A 27850-nucleotide genomic window follows, 5' to 3' on the forward strand; every position below is an offset into this window, starting at 1 on the left:
TCCCTCGCAACCTTTAATAATAGATTAATGGCTTTGCCACATCCACCAGTCCTCGTGTGTGGAAACTGAGCGTTTCTGAAGTCAGCTTCCATGAGTGCAATGTGGAATGGCAACTGATGTGTGGATGTGGGCAAACCCTTTCCTTAGCCAACCTGCCCCAAATGCTCGGGTAAAATGAAAACTGAAAATCAATGCATTCCCAGCCTCCATTTCGCCCTGCTAATGGCCCCCACGACAAGTCAGAGTCTGTGTACACCTCTTCTTCTTCTTCTTCTTCTTCTTCTTCTTGACAAGTCAGAGTCTGTGTACACCTCTTCTTCTTCTTCTTCTTCTTCTTCTTCTTCTTCTTCTTCTTCTTCTTCTTCTTCCAAGCTCCATGCTTGGTCTCATCTGCTCCCTCCTCCTCCTCCTCCTCCTCCTTCTGTCACTCAAAGCTAAGTAAGAATGTCTTCCATGAATACAATCTTAACAGTGAGTCCCTAAGTGACTGTGGAGGTCAATTCTGGATCCACACATCCTTCCACAGTGGGGACATAGGTTTCCGGGCGGGAGTTGATCACGGTGCGGATTTGCCAAGCGTGCCTTCCTCTTAGCACATTTCTCCCTTTTGTCCTGAGTTCAAGTGTCTTCAAAGCCCATGACACCTTTGGTAAAGGCAGTTCTCCAACTGGAGCGCTCACAGGCCTGTGTTTCATTTTTAAAGATTTGCCTTGAGAGAGTGTTTAAACCTCTTTTGTTGACCACCACCATTATGCTTTCCATTTTCAAGTTCAGAATAGAATAGTTGCTTTGGAAGATGATAATCAGGCAGTCCAACAAAGTTGATGTTGAAGAATCATTGCTTTGACACTGGTGATCTTTGCTTCTTCCAGTACACTGGCATCAGTTCGCCTGTCTTTCCAAGTGATGTGTAAAAAATTTTTGGAGACGCTGTAGATGAAATCTTTCGAGGAGTTGGAGATGGCGTTTATAAGTTGTCCACGTTTCACAAGCATACAGTAAGGTCAGTAGTACACCTTTAAAGCACACCCAAAGTGCATTCCCCACCCCAAAGAATTTGTTAAGGGTTGCTGGGAACAGTAACTCTGTGAGAAGCAAATGGCAATACCCAGAATCCTTTGTGGCACAAGCACTAACTCTATGGGGCTGAGGACACTTCAGAGCCCCTGAGGTATGGGTGGATGAGGCTGAGCTGCCCCTCTCAGTTTTGAGGGGCTGGGCTGCAGTGGCAAAGGGCTCCGCCGAACCTGCCTATCCTCACAGCCTCTCCCCAATTCACGTGACATCATCACACGCATGTGTCGCACATGTGACATCATAATCATGCAACAAGTCCCCTCATTGTTGGGTAGAACTGGGCACCTCTGCATCAAAGGGAAGAATGTGCTTCTGGCATGGACTCCAGCGAGGAATAATTCCACTTTTATGGGGCAGCAAAGCAAAATGCTTCTTCGTAACATGCGCTGCCCTAAACGTGCTGCATGGCTACACCCTGATCTAAAATCCTAGCAGCCACAAGTTTAAATATGAAGTGTTCCTGCTGAATGAATTTCCCTATTTATCAAGGTGGTAGCAAGACATGTGTGTCTTTGGAGCATAAATTCAGAAACTGTACACATCGGAGCTTCTCTACCGTGAAGAGATCGCTGGATTTGAGACATGATATTGTGAAGGAGGCGCTCTTGTTGATCTATGAGATTGCAATGGGATATACGACAGGAAGTAATATTTCCAGTATACTGGATCAATGGCATTGATTGGCAAACTGCAGTGTGGCAAAGGCATGAAACAGGCATGAGATGATTTCTGATTTGTGAAACCTGTTAACTTTTCTGTCCTGTCATTTTTCCATAATTGATTTTTACTCTGTTCTGCGGGGGCATAATAACAATGTTTTATCAGTAACATTCAAGAAGAAATGATATTCTTATGTCTGAATGTTAAACCCTCATACTTGCCATTTGCTTTCTTGATAGTCGCCGGCTTCTATTTCACAGCATCGCAAACGCTGTTACTCAGATGTGGCAGGGATCTAAGAAAGAAAATAAATAAACAAATTAACAAAGCAAAATGCTTGTTTATAAGATACAGCTGTTCAGATCACAGTTCATTAAATGAGATTTATTTGGGGCAAATCCATTACGCTCCGGGTTAACACCGTGCAAATTACAGTCCCTATCTTGAGCTAAATATTGCGTTCTAAATAGATGAAAGTTTAATAACAGATAACAAAATGAATTAACTCATTTTGAAGAAGTTATGTACCTGACGCCTAACTACTTTTATAGTGAACATGACTTAGCAGGTTTCTTTTGCAGGATTAATACCATGCTGCTGCCAATGAATGACTTTCTTATCCATCGAAAATGTAATGTAGAAATCACAACCTACATGCCTTGCTACTTCCTGTGTTGTGTCAGAGGACTCAAGATTTGAACTACCGTATTTTTCGCTCTATAACACGCACCCGACCATAACACACACATAGTTTTTAGAGGAGGAAAACAAGAAAAAAAATATTCTAAACAAAACAGTGGATGTATGATTTTTGTGGTTCATGCTGTGGCCACAGACATGTGATCTGACGGTGAGTTTGGGGTAGCCCAATGCAAAAATCCTGAGGATCCATGTGGATCCATGCTTTGTAACCACGTTTTTGCACCACTGCGGCCCCAGGCAACAGTGGGTATGTGATTTTTTTGGTGCAAGCTGTAGCCATGGACATGCTATGTGATCTGATGGTGAATTTGGGGTGACCTAGTGCAAAAATCCTGAGGACCCATGTGGATCCGTGCTTTGCAACCACGTTTTAAGTGGGGAGGGAAGGAAAAGTACTCAACGGACAAGGAACACGTGTGGGGTGGGTGGAGAAGGATGCTGTTAATAATGCAGAAGAGGGGTATAAGAGGAGAAGGCTCCTCTCCTCTCCCGCTTTGCTCTTTTAAAGCAAGCAGGCTCTGCTTTTCTTTTTTTTTCTTTTTTTTTATAATAATTTTTATTCGTTTTTCAAACAGATAACAAAAGTACCACAAAACAACATAATTTCCAACTGATCGTTTCTTACCCTTCTTTCTTTTGACTTCCCCATACCTCCCCATCCCTGCATTCTTGTTTAGTGATTCTTTAGCAACCCTTAGGTCCATTATCTTAATTCCCTTTCATAAAAGTTCCTTTAGTTTTTTTTTTGATTACTGCTGCAATTTCTTTACCTCTTACCCCCTGACATCTTAACATTCGTCAATTTTACAATTGTTCTTGAGATATAATTTAAATTTCTTCCAGTCCTCTTCCACTGTCTCTTTCCCCTGGTCACGGATTCTGCCCGTCATCTCGGCCAGTCCCATAAAGTCAATCACCTTTGTTTGCCATTCTTCCAGAGTAGGTAGTTCTTGCGTCTTCCAATACTTTGCCAGTAGAATTCTTGCTGCTGTGGTGGCATACATAAAGAAAATCCTATCCTTCTTTAACACCAATTGGCCAACCATGCCCAAGAGAAAAGCCTCTGGTTTCTTAGGAAAAGTCCACCTAAGGACCTTCTTAATTTCATTATAGATCATTTCCCAGAAAGCTTTAATCTTTGGGCAGGTCCACCAAAGGTGGTAAAAAGTGCCTTCGGTCTCATTACATTTCCAACACTTATTGTTAGGCAAATGATAAATTTTTGCAAGCTTGACTGGGGTCATGTACCACCGATAGATCATTTTCATAATGTTTTCTTTTAAAGCATTACATGCAGTAAATTTGATACCGGTGGTCCATAACTGTTCCCATTCAGCAAACATAATATCATGACCGATATCTTGTGCCCATTTAATCATAGCTGATTTCACCGTTTCATCCTGTGTATTCCATTTCAACAGCAAGTTATACATTTTTGATAAATTCTTAGTATTGGGTTCCAACAGTTCTGTTTCTAATTTTGACTTCTCTTTCTGAAATCCTATTTTTCTGTCCTGTTTAAATGTCTCGTTTATCTGATGGTAATGCAACCAATCTCGAACCTTAGGCTTTAGTTTCTCATAACTCTGAAGTTTCACCCTTTCACCATCATATTCTAAAATTTCATGATATTTTGGCCATTTAGAGTCCATATTAAGCTTTTTTACTTCCCTAGCTTCCATTGGTGACACCCACCTAGGGGTTTTACTTTCCAGCAGATCTTTATATCTAATCCAAACGTTATACAATGCTTTCCTCACAATATGGTTTTTAAAACTTTTGTACACCTTTACCTTGTCATACCATAAATATGCATGCCAACCAAAACTATTGTCGTACCCTTCCAGGTCCAAAATGTCAGTGTTCTCAAGAAGTAGCCAGTGTTTCAACCAGCAGAAAGCTGCCGATTCATAGTAAAGTCTTAAGTCCGGCAGGGCAAACCCCCCTCTATCCTTTGCATCAGTTAAAATCTTAAATTTAATTCTGGGCTTTTTGCCCTGCCAGACAAATTTTGATATGTCTTTCTGCCACTTCTTGAAACAATCCATCCTGTCCAAAATCTGTAACGTCTGAAATAAAAACAGCATTCTAGGCAATACATTCATCTTAATAGTAGCAATTCGGCCTAACAAGGAAAGTTTCAACCTTGACCATATTTCCAGATCTTTCTTAACCTCTGCCCAAGTTTTTTCATAATTATCCTTAAATAAATTCACATTCTTGGATGTTAAGTTTAACCCCAGGTATTTTACCCTTTTTGTTATTTCCAGGCCTGTTTCATTCTGAAAACTCTCTCTTTCTTCCATTGTTAAGTTTTTTCCCAACACTTTCGTTTTTTGTTTGTTCAATTTAAAACCTGCTACTCGACCAAATATTTCAATTAATTCTAATACTCTTTTAGTACTAGTGTCTGGCTGTTGCAAAGTCAATACTAGGTCATCTGCAAATGCTCTTAACTTGTAATGTCTAACTCCGACCTGAACTCCTTTAACCAACTGGTCCTTTCTAATCATGTTTAACAAAACCTCCAGGACTGATATAAAAAGCAAAGGGGATATTGGGCATCCCTGCCGTGTACCTTTTTCTATGGGTATTTCTTCTGTAACCACATTGTTTACAATTAGCTTGGCCTTTTGTTGAGAATATATTGCACCTATACCGTTTTCAAAACCTTGACCTACCCCCATCCCTTGGAGATTTTTTTTCATAAAAGTCCAGCAGATATTGTCAAAGGCTTTCTCCGCGTCTACAAAAATCAGGACTGCTTTCCTGTTAATGTCAACATCTAGCAATTCTAAAATGTCTATAATGTTCCTCACATTGTCTGACATATATCTCCCTGGGAGAAAGCCTGTTTGGTCCTTATGAATCTCCTCTATCAACACTCTTTTCAATCTTTTTGCCAAAATGTCTGCAAAAATTTTGTAATCCACATTAAGCAAAGATATAGGGCGGTAGTTTCTAACCTGGTTCTTCTCAGCTTCTGTCTTCGGTATAAGTGAGATAAAAGCCTCTTTCCACGATTCAGGTGCCTTTTTCCCCTTCAGGATTTCATTGCAAACTTCCTTCAATGGTTGTATTAAACATTCTTTCAGCATCTTGTAGTATTTAGCCGTCAGGCCATCTGGTCCTGGTGATTTTCCCAATTTCATATTTTGAATGGCACCCTCTATTTCTTGTTCTGTTATTTCCTCATTTAGAGTCCTTTTACTTTGTTCTGGAATTTTTGGTAAACCGTATTTTCTGATGAATTCTTCTATTTCTTGTTCATTAATTGGCCCTTGTGCATACAATTTCTTAAAAAAGCTTTGAAAGCAATTGTTTATCTCATTAGGTTTGTGGATAATTTTCCCATCCATTTCTAAACTGGTTACCGTGTTCATTTTCTGCCTTTTCTTCAATTGCCATGACAGAAGTTTCCCACACTTGTCCGCTGATTCGAAGGTTCTTTGTCTCATTTGCTTTATCTTCCATTCTATTTGTTGGTTCATGAGCTCCATGTACTGCATCTGGCTCTGCTTTTCTCCCTCCTCCCCAGCTTGCTGAAAAACTTTGCTGCTATTTAACCAGCTGAGTGGGGAGGAGAGAGGGACAGAGAGCCTGCTTGCTTTAAAGGAGCCAACCGGACAGGAGCCGCTTACACTCATGTAAGCAACTCCTCTCCTCTCCCGCTTTGCTCCTTTAAAGCAAGCAGGCTCTCTGTCCCTCTCTCCTCCCCACTCAGTGGCTCTTCTCCCGCTTTGCTGTTTCAAAGCGAGCCATGGAGGAGGGAAGGAAGGGGAAACATGGATCCTCTGCTCACTACTGCAGCAGATCCCCCCGCCATCCGTAGGCATTCGCTCCATAACACGCACAGACATTTCCCCTTACTTTCTAGGAGGAAAAAAGTGAGTGTTATGGTGCAAAAATTACGGTATTTATGTACGCGACCACAGCTGTCTGGATTCTGCTAGCCCAGAGATGGAAAGAAGGCACAATTTTGACCAAGGAAGAGTGGCAGATAAAATTGATGAACTATGCTGAAAAGGCAAAACTTGCAGGAAGAATTTGAAACCAGGAAGAGGCAGGTTTTAATTAAGAATGGGGAAAGTTGATAGCTTATTTGAAAAATTATTGTAAACAATTACATTCATTGGTGGGTTTGGCAGAAAACTTGTAGTAAAATTTTGAACTATGGATTGGCAAAGGGTTTAGAACAATATAGTTACAGAAGAAATGCAGAGGGAAAATCTTTAATCCTGAATTTATTTTATTCAGTGGCAAATTTGCAAAAAGAAAACACAAACACCAATGTTTTTTGTTTTTGTTTTTTTTAGAAACGGGAAAGATTAGACATGGATATGCAAAAGCATTAAAAAAATAATAATCAGAGGCTACCAAAGACATTTTTTGAGATGGTGGACAATTTTCACCTGGTAAACATTTGGAGATTGAGGAATCCAATGGAGAAAAATTTCACATTTTTTTAAGATGCAAATTAATCCTGTAGCCGCCTGGATTATATATGGCTAACTAAAGACTTGACCCCAAGAGTGACTAAATCTGTGATTTGACCAAGGACTTGTTCCGATCATAATGCTGTGTTGACAGAGTTAAAAATGTCTCTACAGGGTTCTTTTAGATGGTGGATGAATGATGCTTTACTGAGAAATGATTTGATCATAAATAAAGTTGAACCTGAATCCTGGAATTGAAGCAAGGGTCGGTTGGGATGCAAGTAAAGCGGTAATGCGAGGTTTCCTGATTCAACAGAATTCAATTAGGAGGAAAGCACAGAATGAGCAAAAGGGGGAAAAATTGTCTCAATTGAAGGAGAAAGAGAAAAAATTGAGATGTAACCTAAAAAAAATCGACAGATTCAAAAGGAGATTAAGGCATAACAATTACAGTATTCACAAATAGTAAATCAAGAAACTGAATGGAAAATTAAATTGGTGAAACAAAAGACTTTTGAAACGGCAAATAAATGCAGAAAATTATTGGCTTGGCAATTGAAAAGCAGACAGAAGGAGAGTACAATAATTAATATTATGGAGGATATCAAGACTCCTTGTGCTCTGCTCCACTCCCCCTTTCTTCCCACTCAGGGCAGCCCTGCCCTCTGCCTGCCCCCCCGGACTTGGCAAGTCACAGTGGGTCTCGGCATCTTCATCTTCTGCAGGCTGCCCAAGGGAGGAGAGGCCACAGAGAGGTACCGGGATGCTCCCTCGCATCCACCATCACTTGGGACAAGCGCTGGCTCATCCTTCTCCCTGAGCTCAGCCTCGGCTGTGCTGGCGAGGGAAATTGGGGTGTTCCAGGATCAAATCAGAAGCCAGAATGGGTTTCGTAATTCCGGGACTGTCTCTGTAAAATCAGGACACTTGGAGATTATGAAAATATCTGGGTAGATTTATTTCACGATAAACAGAGATTCAGATTAATTTTTTTTGTGGATGGTCATCAGAGCATTGCTAGAGTTTAACAGTATGAAAGCAACATCAAAGGAGGTAAACTTAGATTGGAAGAAAATGCAACATCAACAAACTTTAAAGTGCTGAATTTCCCTGGCACATCGCAACATGTTCTCTTTTTTAGAAAGTCCCTCTTTTAACGAATATTAAAAATGAAATGGAAGGAGATAAAAGGGATCTATGCAAATCTGAACAAAATCATCCAAACCTAAATAAACAGAAGCACAAAACACACTTAAAATTCTGAATCTCCCTGACGAGACACAGCATTCTCTCTTAAGAATTTTGTCCTCTCATAAGTTACTGCGGATAGAAAATGTGCAGTCTTCACCATTGTTTATTCATCCTGTCTGCCCAATGGATAAATTGCAAACCTCTCTCTGTCTCCACCTAAAATTTGCCCCAAAGTTTTTGTCTCTCAGTGTACAATACGAAGGGCATTACAGTGGTACCTCGGGTTACATACACTTCAGGTTACATAGACTTCAGGTTACAGACTCCGCTAACCCAGAAATAGTACTTCGGGTTAAGTACTTTGCTTCAGGATGAGAACAGAAATCGTGCTCTAGTGGTGCAGCAGCAGCAGGAGGCCCCGTTATCTAAAGTGGTGCTTCAGGTTAAAAACAGTTTCAGGTTAAGAACGGACCTCCGGAACGAATTAAGTACTTAACCCGAGGTACCACTGTATATGATAAACCGCCTCTTCAATCTGGTTAAACCACAGCGGTGGGTACTTTCAGAATATGGCATAATTCTGAGCCTCTGTTCCAGAGTGGCAGAGGGAAGTGAATGCAAATCCTGAAAATAATAAGGTAGCATAGGCACCACCATATGGGTGTGAATACTTGAGAAATAAAGTAGCTCTCTACATTTGTGACTTCTGTGAGATGAGCCAGCCTAGCTCAGTTGGTTAGAGCATGGTACGGATAACATCACGGTTGTAGGTTTGATCCGTTTTGCAGGGCCATCTTTACCCAGGGGTGCAAGGGATGCTGGGCACCAGGGCGCCGAATTCCGGGGGGGCGCCAAATGTATACCTACTGTATACCAGTCCCTCTCGATCAGCGGGAGTGAAAAGCAATGGAGCAAAAGTCCCTTACCCCCCCTCCTCCGTTGCTCTGTTGTTCTGTAGCGTCAAATATTCCCGACAAGTCAGGAAACAAAAGCAGTTATTTCCGCTGCATCATTGTTACAGGTGAGTGAATTTATTCCCCCAATAAAGGTCAACAACTTGGGCTTCCCCCCTTCCAAAGAAAGCTCAACAACTTTGAGTTCACCCCCTCCCCCCCAAAAAATGGGGGGCAGCTAAACTAAATTTTGGTGCTGGAGGAGACTCTTGAGAGTCCCATGGACTGCAAGAAGATCAAACCTCTCCATTCTGAAGGAGCCCTGAGTGCTCACTGGATGGACAGATCCTGAAGCTGAGGCTCCAATACTTTGGCCACCTCATGAGAAGAGAAGACTCCCTGGAAAAGACCCTGATGTTGGGAAAGATGGAGGGCACAAGGAGAAGGGGACGACAGAGGACGAGATGGTTGGATAGTGTTCTCAAAGCTACCAGCATGAGTTTGACCAAACTGCGGGAGGCAGTGGAAGACAGGAGTGCCTGGCCTGCTCTTGCTAGCTAGGGGTGATGGGAGTTGTAGTCCAACAACATCTGGGGACCCACAGGTTGAAAAAGGCTTGACTAGAGGCTCCTTAGGGTCCCTTCCAACGTCTTTGATTCTATGATTCTAGGATAACCTTTCTGTGTTTCTAGCCAATAGGTGAACTCATAGTTGGGATTGAGGAGTGAGTTCATCATTGCAGAGGTGTCTGTGGAGGGGATATACTGATTGAAAATGTATTGTATTGTAACTTTTGAATAAATGTTTAAAAAGTGGTGAGTTTTTGTGACACCAGGGCTCCCAAAAGCTGCTGTATCCCCCTGCTTTTTGGTGCATTCCCCCCCCTTCTTCTGGTTCTTGGAATCTCTGTAGTTTGACCTTCCTTTGTTCCTAGCGACCAGATACATCTTTCCTGTGGCAGGTTTGTCTGAGATGAGCTACTCTCTAAATGTTTATTTCTGCAAAGATTACTACTAGAGTGGTACCTCGGTTTTCAAACATCTCCATTAACGAACATTTCAGAACTCGAACGTTGTAAACCCGGAAGTAAATGCTTCCATTTTCAAGCACGCCTCAGAAGTCAAATGGCTTCTGCTGAGTGTATATGTTATTTTTCTCAATTTTCTCTATTAAATTCGCAGGCCGCCCTTTGCGCCTCAGATTTCGAACGTTTCGGAACCCGAACGGTCTTCTAGAATGGGTTACGTTCAAGAACCGAGGTACCGCTGTACCCAAAAAGGACCCAGCTACATTCGTAAAAAGAAAGCGCTTTGCGTCATAACACCACGAAACCAGATGGCGCTGTGGAGTCCTGTCTTTTCGCCAATGGGATTTCCCTGTATGAAGTTTACAACGCATTTAACGGAATCGCTTTTTTGATGTGTCTAGCTCAGGGGTCAGCAAACTTTTCAGCAGGGGGCTGGTCCACTGTCCCTCAGATTTTGTGGGGGGCAGGACTATATTTTAGAAAGAAAGAAGAAAGAACAAATTCCTATGCCCCACAAATAACTCAGAGATGCATTTTAAATAAAAGGACACATTCTACTCATGTAAAAACACGCTGATTCCCAGACCGTCTGCGGGCTGGACTGAGAAGGTGATTGGGCCGGCCCCGGCCCCTGGGCCTTAGTTTGCCTACCCATGGTCTAGATCCGGCCTAAGCATTTGTTCAAGAATTTCTCTCACCCACCCCAAAGGGAAATGCAAAATATGAAGAGTTTGCAAAAGGGTTTAACCATGTCTCCTGCTATACAGGAGCTAACAACAAGCACTAGAAACTTACAATCTGAACAAATTGCTCAGAAGTTTCTTTCGTTTTAATGGTGCTTCTTCCCAAATATGAGGGCGGAGAATTGCAGCCTAGACTGGGCTTTAGGGTTGGCATTGGGCGACCGCACACTTCTTGTGCCTTTATCAGCTGCATGGCAGACAGACGCTCAATGGGTTAAGCCTTTTCTAATATGGAAATACAATTATGGAAAAAGCTTCACCTATGCTATGGGACTACAGTGGCAAGAATGTTACTTTCCCAAAAATGGAAAGAAGCAGAAGTCCCAGCAAAGGAAGAATGGATACAAAAAATTATGGAATATGCAGAAATGAAGAAACTTCCCGGAAGAATAAGAAATCAAGACAATAATTTTTTTTATATAAAAGAATGGAAATGATTTATTGAATATTTACAGATATATTGTAAACATGTGAGAACAGGTGCTACTGGAAGGAATTTTTTTATTTTGATGTGAGAACATTGGCAGGATTGTTGTAATAACCTGCAGTTTTATAAGAGTATATATATAAAGTAGATGAATAAATGAGCAAATTAAGTTAACTTGGATATGCAGAAGATATTAAAAATAAATTCAAGGAACCGCAGAAAGAGGGGGAAGGAAGTCAGGTTTGGAAATGTTAAAATGATTGTAAAATTAGTGAAATGTATAAATCTGAAAAACATAAATTTAAAAAATAAATAAATCCTGTGTTTCCCTACTGCTTCCTGACTATGCTGTCAACCCAGATACACTTAAGGAAATATATCCTCCAACATTTATCCGATGAAAATAGGGACATCCTATTCAACCACAACAACAACAATAATAATCGTAATAATAATGATTTTATTATTTATATCCCACCCATCTGATTGGGTTGCCCCAGCCACTCTGGGTGGCTTCCAGCTTATATAAAAACATTAAACATTTTAAAACTTCCCTATACAGGGCTGCCTTCAGATGTCTTCTAAGTTTGTATACTTACTTATCTCCTTGGCTCAGGGGGGTCGGACAACTCCATATCCTCCAACATTTCTCCGTTGGAAATAGGGACGTCCTAAGGAAAAGGGGGGCATTCTGGGATTAAATCAGAAACTGGGATGGGTTCTGTAAATCTGGGACTTTTCCCTTAAAAGTAGGGTCACCTGGAAGGTCTGAAGGAATCATTGCAACATTGGATCAGAATGTTGGACTTTTAGAGCTGAAACAAAAAATCCACACTACTGCTTAAGTGTAAATTGGGAAGTACCTTATTTTTCCGTGTTTAAGATGCCCCCATGTATAAGACGCCCCATACTTTAGGGGACCCCCAATTTAGAAAATGGGCATATGCACTATCCGTGTATAAGACGCCCCCAGATTTTTAACCTTATTTTAAAGTAAAGTAAAAAAAACAAACCCATGTCTTATACACAGAAAAGTATGGTACAGTGGAACTTCGGGCTGTGAACTTGATCCGTGCGGGAGGCACGTTCGCAACCCACAGCATTCACAACCCACAGTGCCGCATCTGTGCATGTGTGGGTCACGATTCAGTGCTTCTGCACATGCACAAAGTACGATTTAGTGTTTCTGAGCATGCGCAAGCGCCGAAACCCAGAAGTAACCCGTTCCGGTAACCTGTTCCGAAAACGCGTAACCTGAAGTGTCTGTAACGTGAGGTACCACTGTAATTCCCTTTGATTTCAATGCTGGTGCACTTAGGAATGGGATATTATTTTGATGTGAGCAGAGATTTCTCTCTACCTTAAAAATGAAACATAGAAAACCCAAACAGCTTGAAAATATAATTATGGGGGGGGAGAGAGGAGGAGCAAACCCTTCTGAGTTTTGCAAAGCCTGCGAAAGCGAAAATAAACGTTTTATAAGTTTCACAAAAGAAACCTCAAAGTACACAAGGCTTGCCCAGCCCTAATTATTTATTGTGAGTCATCAAGAAGAGGGCTCCTCCCTGACCTTGCTGATAAACCCATTGCCAAAAATCCAGTGTACCTGCTTTCCTTTTCATGTTTGTTGTTCGGGAGTTGTGCCACCTCCAGGGATCATAGGGCGTCGGGCTTCACCAGAAAGAGCAGTCAGTTGAAAAGTCCTTGGAGGATCTTGTAATCCTCTGCATAAAAAGGTGAATGAAGCAGCCGAGCTGCACAAACAGTCCCTGATTCCCACTAAAGCCATTGGTGTCTATTTAGAAGAAATAAAAAAATAAACAAATTCTATTTTTTTGCTCAGTGTCACTACACTCTTTAAAAATTACAGGATCTCTGATTATTTTTCTCTCTCTGGCAATTATTCCACTTTGGATTAAAAGCTCTCTTCAGCCAATCACAAAAATGTTGTCTGTGCATTTTTCAAAATGTTTTATTATGCACATACAGTAAGAGAGATTTACAGCATATACATGCTTTTGATCAGGGGTAGACAACATAAGGCCCGGGGGCTGGATGTGGCCCAATCGCCTCCTCAATCCGGCCCACGGATGGTCCAGGAATCAGTGTGTTTTTACATGAGAAGAATGTGTGCTTTAATTTAAAATGCATCTCTGGGTTATTTGTGGGGCATAGGAATTCGTTCATTTCCCCCCAAAAAAATATACAGTGGTGCCCCGCAAGACGAATGCCTCGCAAGACGGAAAACCCGCTAGACGAAAGGGTTTTCCGTTTTGGAGGTGCTTCGCAAAACGAATTTCCTATGGGCTTGCTTCGCAAGACGAAAATGTCTTGCGAGTTCCTGCGGGGTTTTTTTCCTCCCCCCCCCCTTTTTCTAAGCCGCTAAGCCGCTTATCTGCTTATCCGCTAAGCCGATAAGCCGATAAAAGCTGCTAAAAGCCGCTAATAGCGCTAATCCGCTAAGCCGTCAATGGGCTTGCTTCGCAAGACGAAAAACCTGCTAGACGAAGAGACTCGTGGAACGGATTAATTTCGTCTTGCGAGGCACCACTGTAGTCCGGCCCCTCACAAGGTCTGAGGGATGATGGACCAGCCCATGGCTGAAAAAGGTTGCTGACCTCTGCTTTAGATCATAGACTCACAGAACTGCAGACTTGGAAGGGACCCCAAGAGCCATTTATTCCAACCCCCTGCAATGCAGAAATCTCTGCTAAAGCATCCATCACAGATGGCCATCCAACCTCTGCCTTCTCAGTAGTCACACCTGCCCTGTAGAACCCCCACCTGTCAGATGTCAAGGAATTACAGTGGTACCTCTGGCTGCAAACGGGATCCATTCAGGAGGCCCATTCGCAACATGAAAAGAGCACAACCTGCAGGGGCACATTTGCGCACGCACAGGTTGCGATCCGGCGCTTCTGCGCATGACGTCATTTTGCGTTTGTGCGCATGCACGAGCGGCAAAACCTGGAAGTAACCCTTTCCAGTACTTCCGTGTCGCCGCGGGACGTAACCTGAAAGAACGTTAACAACCTGAAGCGGACGTAACATGAGGTATGACTGTAAATAACTATCTGGCGTTTAGAAGATATCTGAAGGCAGCCCTGTATCAGGAAGTTTTTAGTGTTTGATGTCGTACTGTGTTTTGATTTGTTGGAAGCCGCCCAGAGCAGCTGGGGGAAGCCAGTCACATGGGCAGCATATAAATAATAAGTTGTTGTTTTGTTACTAGGGCTTTTTTTCCAGCGGGAACTTGCTGGAACCTATTTCCATAATATCTCAGGTGGGTGCCATTGCCGTTCTCCGAGAACGAAGGAGGTGCTCAAGGTGAGACCAGCCACCTCTTTTTCAAGAAAAAGAGTACTACTACTACTATTATTATTATTATTATTATTATTATTATTATTATTATTAACCTCCAAGGAAGGAGAGTCCACAATCTCCTGAGGGAGACCATTCCATCATCAGTGAAAGTCTATTTACCATGTTATGTGAGATTATCAAATAAAGTCTGGTCTTTTGCTCTAGCCCTCTCCGGTCCACGGTAGCAGTGGAGAAAGCCTTCCCAAATATTGCTTCTTTGATGCAGGCCATGAAGGAGAATGATTATATCTGGCTTGAAGCAGTTTCCTCCTGCTATACCTGGTATGACATCTGAGTCCTTTTCTGGACGCTGAAGATTTGGCTGCAATGATATAAGCCACAGAGATATCGCTCCCATTTACACTATTTCAAATGGTGTCTGTTTCTAAACCCAGCTTCACAGTTCCGATTTTGACCTTTAAAACTCTGTCTATCCCCAGTCTGGAACATCTGAAAGTCTGTACCCTCCAGGCTGCCTTTCTTTTAGCAATACCTTCTCTATGGGCCTCCCTTCTATTCTACTTTAAGGGATCTTTTTTTCTTCTTCTTCCAGGAGCTTATCAAACTTTTCAGAGAAAAGCACCTTGCTGTATTGAACTAGTCTCAATTAAATTCTACATAACAAAACAAAAAGCACGAATGAGCTGCCAGAGTTGAGCATCTTGAGAGACCATCACCAAGCAGTGCAATCACGCATTTTTACACAGAGGTAAATCCTATTTAGGAAGACACCGGCATTTCTGGGTGAGTTTTTCTTATTTTAGCATACAGTGGTACCTTGGTTTACAAACTTAATCTGTTCCGGAAGTCCGTTCTTAAACCAAAGCATTCTTAAACCAAGGTGTGCTTTCCCAAAGCAGCGGGGAACTTAATTTCAACAGGAAGCAGAACATGTTCTGCTTCCAAGGCAAAGTTCACAAACCAAAACACCCACTTCCAGGTTTGCAGCGTTCCTAATCCAAGTTGTTCATAAACTAAGCTGTTCTTAAACCAAGGTACCACTGTACTCGTATTTCACAGATTCAGGCGTGTATTGTTGAATCTTCTTTTTTGGTATTATTTCAGTGCTGCGGGCTGCTGAAGTCTTAAAGGGACTGAGTATTTGCTGGAATAAAGAAATGTCAAAAATCTGGTCTCCAAAGAGGGAAGGGGTGGCGGTAAAGATCCCAAGGGAAAATTCAGCCCTGTGAGTAACATTTTGGCAACCTCAGGCATAGGTACTCCTTAATGCTTCTCCACAAAGTGCTGTTTATAAAAGCATTAGGGAGACAAAAACCTGATACCGAACTTACATGTCCGCCCTTGTAAGAAACGATTTGGGAGAATCTTATGCCCTTGCTGAGTAAGGTAAGGAAAAGGGTGGGGCCACACATTTTTATTTGAACAATAGTTAAGCGAAAAGCCACAGCAAAGGGATGCCTAGCAGAAAACGCCCTCCTGTCACTCTTATCTGATCCAAGGGACGACATTCAAGTTTCGCCTATATGCACACATTTTTTGGACTCTCTGCCACACACAGAGATTTTAATTCATTAAGTGGAGAGCATGAATGAGCTATCGCGGTGGAGCATTTTGAAACCACCAGGCATGTCAACAAAATCTACCCACGCCCTAAAAAGGGATTTCTGGAATGCAGCCGATATCCCTGTTTTTCCAGATGCACGTGAGGTCTTCCAAACCTGGTGGGAATAATGGCTGTTATTTATCTATTTCGTTTATGAATCGTGTCCCATAAAAAGCCCCAGAGCAATGTCACAATGAAAAGAGCAGCCATTAGAATGTATTTCAGGTCCAATCAGATACAGACTGGGATAAGAATCTTGCTGAAAGAGCAAGGTCTTCAACGCCAAAAAGATAATGTAGATGGCACCTGTCTGATTTGTAACGGGGGGAGATCCAGGAGGGATCAGGTGCTACCACACCAAAGACCCTGTTCCTACATTGCATGGACAGATCTTCTAATGAGATGGTATCTGTAAGAGGCCCTCAGTCCCCCAAAGAGTAGTTAGGTTATCCTAAGGTCCCAAAAGAGCCATAGGTATCTTACCAGAGGAAGGTAATAAAAGGCACCTCTAACCACCTGGGTCTCTAATGTCCGATGGAGCCAGGAGCACCCCCAGATGGCTACTTGAGGATGTGATGGAGTCAGAAAACTGACCTCACTGCCATGGCATAGACATGATTATGGGCTCTCACTCATGTTTGGTTGGCTTTGTTGTGCATCTTTCACCAATTGCACTCTAGATAAAGGTAAAGGTACCCCTGACGGTTAGGTCCAGTCAAGAACAACTCTGGGGTTGCGGCGCTCATCTTGCTCTATAAGCCAAGGGAGCCGGCGTTTGTCCGCAGACAGCTTCCGGGTCATGTGGCCAGCATGGTGTTCCAATGCACCAGAAGCGGTTTAGTCATGCTGGTCACATGACCCAGAAAGCTGTCTGTGGACAAACACTGGCTCCCTCAGTCTCTAGTGAGATGAGCGCCACACCACATAGTTGCCTTTGACTGGACTTAACAGTCCAAGGGTCCTTTACCTTCTTCTGAGAAGCATATTGCTTGGGGGTGAAAGGTCTGGGGAGAGTCCTGGTGGCGCAACAGAAAATTCACCTTGGGCTCCCAAGCCTGAGGAGCCTCAACTCTGATCTAAACAGTAAAACAATACACCCCACTGTAAAAACTATATACTCAGTGACAGAACACTAACACATCCTGATAAAATCTGCAGCTAATTATCCCAGAAGGTATCTGACAAACATGAGAACCAGTGGTTTTCTCAAAAATGCATGACCCAGTTGCTGCCATACAAGAAAACATCCTGTCTCGCATCCAGGGAAGGCCATTCCAGTCTTCCGCCAGGTCCATGCTCTCACTCTGAAGGCATCTGGCGATTTCCTCCTATCATACAATTTGACTGCACTTGTTTTTCAGCCGGTGTTAAGAAACATGTGCACCCTAACATCCGTCCTCCTGCTAGTAAAAAATCAAAATTAAATTGGGTAGTGCCCTTAACCACAGGATTCCTGAAGGGCAACTCCCTTGGGTGTCATCTCTTTGGCAACAAGCCTGCTCATGGCTAGCTTACTGTCCAAGAGCTGCTAGGTTTTGATGCCCCGATTCAGATGCTAGATAGAATCGTAGAGATGGAAAGCAGCCTGAGGGTCATTTGGTCCAACGCCCTGCAGTGCGGGAATCCTGTTGCTGCGTGGGCTCAATCCACCAACCTTTTGGTTAACACCCAGTGTCACAGGATATGTCTCTTCCATGAGTGGCGTCTCTCGGGTCTCTCTGTCAGGGAAGATCTCTGGAACAGCCCATTGAGGCCACAGACAGTGAGATGCTGGCTCCCTTGGCCAATCTTCTCCTGCCCCAAAGTGCTGCAGCCGCAGCTAAATCCTCACTGCGTATTTGGTTGGACAGCCATTCCTTCTGCCCAGGGAAATGTGAACGGGGACAAAGACTCTCTAGTTGATGAGCCAGTGTGGTGTAGTGGTTAAGAGCGGTAGATTCGTAATCTGGTGAACCGGGTTCACGTCTCTGCTCCTCCACATGCAGCTGCTGGGTGACCTTGGGCTGCTCACACTTCTCTGAAGTCTCTCAGCCCCACTCACCTCACAGAGTGTTTGTTGTGGGGGAGGAAGGGAAAGGAGAATGTTAGCCGCTTTGAGACTCCTTCGGGTAGTGATAAAGCGGGATATCAAATCCAAACTCTCTTCTTCTTCTTCTTCTTCTTCTTCTTCTTCTTCTTCTTCTTCTTCTTCTTCTTCTCAGCCGCCTGGCCAATGTCCAATCTTTAAGAGAAACCACGGCAGCCAAACTGGTGTAAAACCAACTGGATTTTGCAGCGCAGAAACCACACCATTTGCCTAAGAGCTGTCATTCCACTCACCCCAAGTGATCTGTTTATCCTTCAGAGTTAGGCATTGTTCCCCTGACATTTCATCTACCGCTTAACCCTGGCCCCAAACTCCGCTTGATGCTACCATTCTATTTATATTCCATGCCGTTATGTACAGTGGTGCCTCGCAAGACAAAAAGAATCCGTTCCGCGATTCTCTTTCTCTAGCGGTTTTTTCGTCTTGCGAAGCAAGCCCATTGACGGCTTAGCGGATTAGCGCTATTAGCGGCTTAGCGGCTTTTAGCGGCTTTTAGGGGCTTATCGGCTTAGTGGCTTAGCGGATAAGCGGCTTAGCGGCTTAGAAAAAAGGGGGGAGGGAAAAAACCCCGCGGGAACTCGCAAGACATTTTCGTCTTGTGAAGCAAGCCCATAGGAAATTCGTTTTGTGAAGCACCTCCAAAACGGAAAACCCTTTCGTCTAGCGGGTTTTCCGTCTTGCAAGGCATTCGTCTTGCGGGGCACCACTGTATTTCTAATGCCTTCCTTTGTTTGTTTGCCTTGTATCCTTAAGTCATCTGCAAGTATGTCTTCCATTCCTCTCCCAGGTACCTTCTGCAACACTCCTTCCTCCCTCTGCCACAAAAATCTTGTTTTCTCGTGTCTGTCGTCTTCTGATTGATTGCTTACAAATGCCTATATTTCATGGCTATTGTGTGTTTGTGTGTGTGTGTGTGTGTGTGTGTAATGGTACCTCTGGTTAAGTACTTAATTTGTTCTGGAGGTCCATTCTTAAGCTGAAACTGTTCTTAACCTGAAGCACCATTTTAGCTAATGGGGCCTCCCACTGCTGCCGCGCCGCCAGAGCATGATTTCTGTTCTCATCCTGAAGCAAAGTTCTAAACCCGAGGTACTATTTCTGGGTTAGCGGCGTCTGTAACCTGAAGCGTATGTAAACTGAGGCATATGTAACCCGAGGTACCACTGTATATACTTTGGGAAATCAACATTTTTAAAAGAAAACAAATAAATCTCATTTTTAGAATGGTTAACTTGTTCTAAACTGTTTTATAATGTTGTGTTTTGTGTTTATAATGTTGTAACCTGGGACCTTAGGGCAAAGAGCAGGTAACAAACAAACAAACAAATAAACAAACCATCTTCGGGGGGGGGGCGTTATTTTGTCCCATTTCCTGATGCTTAACTACATCATTTGAAAAGAGTTGCATTCTTTTCTTTGTTTTACTCCTCCCCAAGCTGCAGTCCTATTCAGAAGGAAACCCCATTGAATTCAATGGGGCTTACTCCCAGGTAAGAGGATTGCAGATGGAGTCAGGCATCCAGTTGCAAGTTCTGTGCCTCTGAATCACTGTGATAGCTGTTTACACCCAGGGAAGTGGGTATCGAACTGCAGCCTTAATCTCAACTAAGTGCGTATGGGGTTGCAGCCCTAGCATGTGGTCTGAGGAACTGACTAGTTTGGGGCAAGTTTTACATAAAGCTTATTTAGAAAAATAAAGGCCGTGGCACATGCTACAGCTTCCCGAATGCTTATCCAGCCATGTGCCCAGCTTCTTCTCTAGATATCAATGCCACGAGGAATGCAGTATAAAGAAGGCAGTTTCAACCATGGTTGTGAAACAAGCACAGATATTATAAAATGAAGCTGCAAGCCATGTCACGAGCAGTAAATAAAACCACCATGGAAAGTTATGTAAGTAGATGTCATGCGCTGCTTGTGGGCAAAGGCAGCATACCTTAGTTATCTATGGATAAAACATTAAGCAACAACCGGCCATGCCATCTAAAGGAAAGGTGGCATAAGGTTGGAACACACTCAGGTGACCTGCAATCAGATCATCAAGCAGAACATGACTGTTTCACACTTTCCTTTAAAAGCAATCTACAATAAGGTTTGTAAAACAAGATCAGGCCTCCGGGGTTGCACATAGAACAGAAGGTCTCAAACTTTTAAAAATCCTTTCCTGAAGATTTTGTCTCTACTCACCTTCCATCAATATCAACCTTCCATTTACAGAAGAATAGTCCTAATAAACATCACTTTATCTCTTTGTGAAGAGAGCAGTGTTGTGCAGGGCTGCCCGGGATTCATCCGTCGGAAATAGCGTCAGGGCAGAATTTCCGAAAACCAGTAAAAGAGTCCAGGGGAAACCGGGTGTATGGGAGCCCACTGGGGCTTGGGGGTGGGGGGCGAATTTCCATTAAAAATACCTCCAAAATGTCAAAATTTATTTTGGAGATTTTGAGAAAAAAGGCCCACAACTTTTGCATCCGAATTCTCACTTTTTAAAATAAGGCAACCCTAGTGTTGTGCTGTGCACTGAGCGTTCTGTCGATGCAGAAAATGGGTGTTATATACTTTCACTATTCAATGTGAAAGTAAGGTAAAGGACCCCTGGACGGTTAAGTCCAGTCAAAGGCAATTATGGGGTTGCTGCGCTCATTTCGCTTTCAGGCCAAGAGAGCCACACTATCCATTGCAAGTATTGCTCATGGTAGAGTCACAGATCTAAATAGACACAGATCCGTTGAACTTAACAGGTCTGTTTCAAGTAGGATGAACATTGGTTTTTCCAACTGCACAATGATGCAATTTGGTATGGCATTTTTTTCAGCCAGAACTCGCCGGAACTGTTCCCGCACCTCTCAGGTGGGCGTCATTGTAAGAGTACAAGGGAGGTGTTCATGGTGAGTTCCGGCACCTTTCTCTAGAAAAATAGCACTGAGTACAGTCTTTGTCTATGTGTTTTTTCAGCGTGTGCTAATTCGATCGGAGGGCTGGGCATCCACTAAAGAAAACAGATTCCTACTATAGGGCTCCCAAACCCTTAGTTATATTCTTTAGGAAATTTGATGGTGCCTGTTATCAAAGACCACATTATCAAGGTGTACTGTGTGCCCAATTCTGATACGGTTCGTTATCAAGAGCGAAATTAGTGTTAAGTCATGAGGGTTGACTATGACATTTGCCTCTGCACCACTGGCAAAGTCCGTTCCCAGTTTCGCCGGTTAATCATTTGTGCTCGGCTACTAGCAAGGAACAAGTACATTGTCTTTCGGTTGCAGCAACCCCAGGTCACAGTCCGAGATGATTTCGTCGCTCTTTTCTCCACTTGGCTCAGATTTCTACGTTAAAACCTGTGTGTGCGTGAATGTGCCCTAGCTCCACTCGTTCTTTCTCAAGACGGCACAGAGTCTTGTCTTTCTCTCCTCGGGATCCTGGGCAAATCGGATGCCACCTTAAACGTATCGTTTGAAACATTGCCTGCACTTTTAAGGGATGTGGGTGGCGCTGTGGGTTAAACCACAGAGCCTAGGACTTGCCGATCAGAAGGTCGGTGTTTCGAATCCCTGCGACGGGGTGAGCTCCCACTGTTCGGTCCCTGCACCTGCCAACCTAGCAGTTCGAAAGCACGTCAAAGTGCAAGTTGATAAATAGGTACCGCTCCGGCAGGAAGGTAAACGGCGTTTCCGTGCACTGCTCTGGTTCACCAGAAGTTGCTTAGTCATGCTGGCCACATGACCCGGAAGCTGTTTGCCGGCTCCCTCAGCCAATAAAGCGAGATGAGCACCGCAACCCCAGAGTCGGTCAAGACTGGACCTAATGGTCAGGGGTCCCTTTACCTTTACCTGCACTTTTAGAAAGGAAATGCCAACAGCAATGTTTTGAGAGGCAGGGATGACCTGGAGGAGGAGACAGATTCATGGGAGGAAAATTCTACCAGCTGCAACAAACCCTGATGGCTATGCACAATATCTGCTGTCCAGAGGCAGTTTGCTTCTAGAAACCAGTTGCTGCAAACCGCAGGTGGGGAGAGTGCTTTCGTGATCACATCCTGCACCTGGTTGGCCATTGTGAGAAAACGATGCTGGCCTAGACGGGCCACTCATCTGATCCAACAAGCTACAAAGGTGATGATATTCTTCAGAGAACACAGAGGAGACATTTAATCCCGTATTTCCCTCTGCATGCTGCAGTATAATTCCCCTCTTATGTGACTATTAATTATTAATATTAAAAATACAGTCAAGTTTTCTAATGATGAGATTAGCTTCATACCCATTTGGCTCTCAACCAATCCATATTTCTATTTCTTTAACTTTGCCATTATTATTATTATTATTATTATTATTATTATTATTATACCACCCTATACCCGCAGGTCTCAGGAAGTTCGCAGGATAAAATCACAACATGCAAACACGAAATACGCAATCAAAACAAAAGCAACCCAATAAGCACACACACACCCCAACACATTATAAAAAGGGGATTGGATGCCCTACAGAATGTCCCTGTTGTTGTGATATCCAGCACTGCAAATAACACCTTTTAAAAACACACTAGCCCATAAAAGCACTTTTACTAACCCACTGCCCACGAACAACAATAGAAAGGCACATCTAGAAACCTGGAAGGTATGGGGGAGGGAATTTTTTTTGTTTCTTTCACTCAGTTTACAATAACTTTTCTGTTTGCTTGCCTGGAGCTAACTGAGCACATGGCTTCATGCAAGCTTGCTTATGACAGATGGCACAATCAGCGCATGGGTTTTGCATCAGCTGAAGTCATGCCTTTTCACCCCGGGCCTTTGGGGTGGCTGATCTGCCATGGCTGCAGCCGAGGACGCCCCATCTGCTATATGATTCGGCTGGTTTAAATTTGATACAATACTATCAGCATTATATAAAATGCTGCTAGCTAATGCTATCAGCAAGTTTGGGAAATCATTGGGAAAAATAACCTTAACCCATATGGAGCCATATGGCATACAAAAATATACTAATGCCACCAGTTGTCTCTTGTTTAGGGACATAGAGAATGAAAAGGGACACAGGTGGCGCTGTGGTCTAAAACACTGAGCCTCTTGGGCTTGCCAATCAGAAGGTCAGCAGCTCAAATCCCCACAATGGGATGAGCTCCCATTGTTCTGTCCCAGCTCCTGCCAACCTAGCAGTTCGAAAGCACACCAGTGCAAGTAGATAAATAGGTACCGCTGCAGCGGGAAGGTAAGCGGCGTTTCTGTGCGCTCTGGTTTCTGTCACAGTGTTCCGTTGAGCCAGAAGCGGTTTAGTCATGCTGGCCACATGACCCGGAAAGCTGCCTGCAGACAAACGCCAGCTCCTTTGGCCTGAAAGCGAGATGAGCGCGGCAACCCCATAGTCGCGTTTGACTGGACTTAACCATCCAGGGGTCCTTTACCTTTTTACTTCAGAATGAGGAGCATGAAAAGTTCCCAAGCCGCATATACGTTAGCTAGGCTTCCTACTCTATTTTCCTGTTAGATACCTGTGCTTGGTAGGTACCTGTATGGAGTCTTACGTGAGGGGTAGATCCTCTGGTGGGAGACACATCATGCTCCTTCTAGGGTCAGAAGCTGTCAGCATGCAACCGTGGCGGGATCTGGGGAAGAGCTTTGACTGGCCAACTAAACCAGGTGAGGGTAGCTGATGGGTCTCAAACCCTGGAGCCAGTGTGGTATAGTGGTTAAGAGCAGTAGACTTGTAATCTGATGAACCGGGTTCGCGTCTCCGCTCCTCCGCATGCAGCTGCTGGGTGACCTTAGGCCAGTCACACTTCTCTGAAGTCTCTCAGCCCCACTCAGCTCACAGAGTGTTTATTGTGGGGGAGGAAGGGAAAGGAGAATGGTAACTGCTTTGAGACTCCTTCAGGTAGTGGTAAAGCGGGATATCAAATCCAAACTCTTCTTCTTCTTCTTAGGGACTTCCCATGCTTGTGAAGATAGGCTCCAGCAGATTCAGCAGATGAAACCAATAGTGCAGAGGTTTTCAAGCTTTGGGGGTCCATGGCTCCCTTGACCAACTGCATGCTTTCTGCGGCACCGTTGTGGGGCTCAGGAGCCCAGTCATGTCACCCCTTGCCTGCAGGGCCAGCAGCTCCTCACTCCTCCCTTGTGGAGGGTTCCCTCAGCCTCCTCTCTTCACCCCTGTCCTCTGGGCAGCAGCAACTGCTGCCCCTGGTCTCTGAGTTGCCTCCTCCCCACCCCAAAGAGAGATGCCTCTTCACACTGCCCCACAGGGGCCTGGCCAGCCCCAGAGGCACCATTCGCCTGGGGAGCTTGTCGCCAAAGCAGTGACTACATTATTACATGAACACTGTGCCACAGCATTTGATATTTTCATTTATATACATTCATTCGAAATAAGATGGGTTTATGAAGCATTCTAAGGGATGCGGGTGGCATTGTGGGTTAAACCACAGAGCCTAAGACTGGCCAATCAGAAGGTCGGCGGTTCGAATCCCCGCGACGGGGTGAGCTCCCGTTGCTCGGTCCCTGATCCTGCCAACCTAGCAGTTCGAAAACACATCAAAGTACAAGTAGATAAATAGGTACTGCTCCGGCAGGAAGGTAAACAGTGTTTCCGTGCGCTGCTCTGGTTCGCCAGAAGTGGCTTGGTCCTGCTGGCCACATGACCCGGAAGCTGTACGCTGGCTCCCTCGGCCAATAAAGCGAGATGAGCACCGCAACCCCAGAGTCGGCCACGACTGGACCTAATGGTCAGAGATCCCTTTACCTTTACCTTTACGAAGCATTCTATATCCACCCACCATGCTGATGAAGAATTCTACGAAACAGTAGTCAATATCCGGAATCACTGTTCAGTGTTGGACATCATATTTGTTGAATGCACAAAACTTCACAGCTTGTCTTTCACTGTGCAAAGTTTGGTACCTTGCTTTATTTAAAGGTTTTCAGAGACTTTGAGACTAAAGATTTCATTCTGAACTTTTTATGGTTTGAAGGAATTCTATAAAGATTGTCTATTATGTATGTATATGGTCATTGTGTTGCCTAGACATTCTTGACAAACCTTTGGGAGGCAGAGATGTGAGAGGGCACCAGAGGAGGGAGAAAGGCCTGAGTCAGACCTCTGGAACGAATTACAGTGGTACCTCGGGTTAAGTACTTAATTCGTTCCGGAGGTCCGTTCATAACCTGAAACTGTTCTTAACCTGAAGCACCACTTCAGCTAATGGGGCCTCCCATTGCTGCCATGCGATTTCTGTTCTCATCCTGAAGCAAAGTTCTTAACCTAAAGCACTATTTCTGGGTTAGTGGAGTCTGTAACCTGAAGCGTCTGTAACCTGAAGCGTCTGTAACCCGAGGTACCACTGTACTTAATATAACAAAATGACCATCCCTTAAGACTCCCTCCTCTTCTTTGCAAGGGAACTACTGGGTTCTGCCAGTCCAGCTCTCCAAATGTCTTGCAGAAGCAGGCTGCAAAAGCATTCTGCATAAAAACTGGAGGGTTTCCCCCCGACTTCTGTCCCCAGTGCTTTAGAAATTAAACCGGAATGTGTAAACTGCTTTTCCAAACGCGTGAGCCTTGGCAGCTCAAGATACATAATACGCAGCCATGTGGCTTTCCTTTGGCCCGTCGGGAGGCGGACGAGCCTTTCCTCGTGGCCTTGGCGCCCCCTGCGGAAGAGGAAGGAAAGTGCACGGGCTCTGCCCCAGACGTCAATGAGACGCCTATTAAGGACAAGCAAGAATTCAAACGTGAGACGCTGCGGCGCGTGCATGTTGCTGGCTATCTCTGAGACTCTTTGTGGGTGGGTGGCTCCGGGTACAGTTTCAGCGGCGGGCGCTGCCAGGCAAAATAACCGTGCTTTTTAAACAGTTGGTATATTTCGGTCCCAAATCTGCTGGGGGAGGGAACGTGCCAGGCGCTCCCCCCCCCCCCCGTCTAAAAATGCAAGCGCAGATATAATCTGCAGAATTTAATACGGTGCTGGCAATGAGAGCAGTGCAGCTATCAATGCACAAGAGCCTCTCTTTTTTTAAGCTCTCAAACAAGGTTGCATCTTTTTTTTCTTTTCCTGGGGAGCTGGTGTGTGCGACATCAGACAGGCAGCTCCATCTTGGCACATATTGCAAACCTTCGCACATTGGGGGGGGGGGGGTTTCCTCTGAATAGAATGGGGCAAACTGAGAGATACACCGCCCTGGAGAAAAAGCACGGCCGCCCCACGATGCAGACTTCTCTCTCCCCCCCCCCCCCCCACGTCTCGAGCCTTAAATCACAACATTGCTTACGGATTGCAAAAACAGCGCGCGCCATGTGCGCGGGCAATAACATTCCTGGCGCTTTGGGCATCGCACCACGATGCGCCTGGCTGCAAGTTTCCTAGGCGGGGAGATGCGCGCTCCGAGTGCAATGCATCTCTCTCTAAGGTGCGACTGTAGCCTGGCAGGAGTCAAGTGCTGCGGCAGCAAGGCTCGCGATCCGTGGAAGGGAGCTGCTAAATGGCGCGGGTTGCTTTTTTGGGGGGGGGGAGGGAGGGGTGGAAGTTGGGGTTGCAAATTGCAATGCACAAAGCAGCACTAATAATAATAATAATAATAATAATGCAAAGGACCCAGCCCACTGCGCGTTATCCCAGCCTGGTGATGATGGCGGCTGGCTGTCGCCCCCCCCCCAATGCCCGCCTGCCCCCACCCACCCCGCCCCGCTGCAGACGCAGCGTCTCTAACCCGCGGAGAATGACCTTCCCCATCGCCGCCCGAGAAAAGGCGCGCCGAGGAATTCCCGCCCTTGCGCTCTTAAGCCGCCCTCTTCCCGCTCATGCATATGCAAATCCGGCTCCCCTCCACTGGCTGCGGCGAGAAAAGCCGCCCTTCTCATTGGGCGCCGCGCTCCAGCGCATGCAGATGAGATGAGAACCTTCCCTTTTTCTCGCCCCGCCTCCGGTGATGAGAATTTTTCAGACGGTGTAACTTTCCGCGTCTCTCTTACTATCAGCAAATAGTTCCGGGGAGCACCGGGGGCGGCGGCCGCCCCGAAAGCCGCAGCGGACCCAGCTCGCCGAGAAAAAAAGAGAGAGAGAGAAGCCAGCCGCAACCCCCCACCCCACCTCTTGGATCTACTCCTAGCGGTGGAGATCTGGGGTTAGAGGGTGGGGGCGGGGGAGGACACCTCGCGTCCCTACCACCAGCCAGATCCCCCGCGGAGGGATATTACCGTAATGTGCGGGTGCGCAGCGAAATATCGAGAGTTAAGAAGAGGCGGCGCCGCGCAGCGAAAGGTTCAGAACAGGCGAGCGCTGCCGGGAAGAGGCTGAATAGCTGCTGCTGCTTCTGCTGCTTCGGGGCTGCGCGCCTCCCTTGCGGCGCTGGATTGACTTCGGAGCCGCGCGGGCTCCAGCCGAGTGGATTTTCGTCTCGCGTGGGATCCTTTTTTTCCCCCACCCCCCAAAAAACCAACAACAATTCGTGGCTCCTGGACCAAGCAACAGAGATCATTGTTTTTCCTTCTATATTTATAATAAATATATACATATATAGGGTTTTTTTTTTCTCTCTTCCTCTGTTTTCGTCTGGGATTCTCTGCTCGTCTCCGGGAACCAATATATTTTTGGAGAGGGTGTTTTCTTCCATCAGAGAGGGGGGGAAAAAGATCCCCCGCCACCCTCGACAGCTGCTTACAAGTCGCGATCTCCGTCTTGGGGGAGAGA

The 27850-nt window shown here is 44.9% G+C and overlaps 1 long non-coding RNA gene across 1 annotated transcript; it reads right to left on the reverse strand.

The window, feature by feature from the left end:
* Nucleotides 1–1294: 1294 nt before the first annotated feature.
* Nucleotides 1295–26942, reverse strand: LOC307226028. The gene is made up of 3 exons (XR_013843268.1): nucleotides 26871–26942; nucleotides 12763–12951; nucleotides 1295–2032 (listed from the first exon to the last, which is right to left on the reverse strand). It is a non-coding gene; the product is annotated as an uncharacterized lncRNA (long non-coding RNA).
* Between the last annotated feature and the right edge of the window lie 908 nt (nucleotides 26943–27850).

This window comes from Podarcis cretensis, assembly GCF_951804945.1.
Source record: "Podarcis cretensis genome assembly, chromosome: 10".
In the NCBI taxonomy this organism is placed as follows: Eukaryota; Metazoa; Chordata; class Lepidosauria; order Squamata; family Lacertidae; genus Podarcis; species Podarcis cretensis.